Here is a 328-nt window from a genome sequence, read left to right as displayed (position 1 = left end):
CATACCTGCTCTTGCCCTTCCCCTCGCAGGGCATTGTAGAGGGCTGGGGCGAGTGTCGGGGCCGGGGAGGAAGGCTGGCTGGATGAGGATGAAGCATTTGCAAGAAGGGAAGGGAGCAGCAGGAAAAGCCGGCGGCAGGAGGGGCTGTTAACCGCAAGGCAGCAGCTCCTTGTTTCGCAGAACTCAGCCCTTCCAGATGTATTAAAAAAGCTCTGATTCATGCAAGGCTGGATCTAAACGGGCTTCGGCTTCATTAGAAACAGATGTGCTGGATTCTCTTTCCTTCTCGGGGTGGTTTAGCGTGGGAGATGCTGCCAGGTGTGGGCAG

The sequence above is a fragment of the Cariama cristata genome, unplaced genomic scaffold (genome assembly GCF_000690535.1).
Source record: "Cariama cristata isolate BGI_N322 unplaced genomic scaffold, ASM69053v1 scaffold22208, whole genome shotgun sequence".
Taxonomy (NCBI): domain Eukaryota; kingdom Metazoa; phylum Chordata; class Aves; order Cariamiformes; family Cariamidae; genus Cariama; species Cariama cristata.
This window is presented reverse-complemented; position numbering follows the sequence as displayed.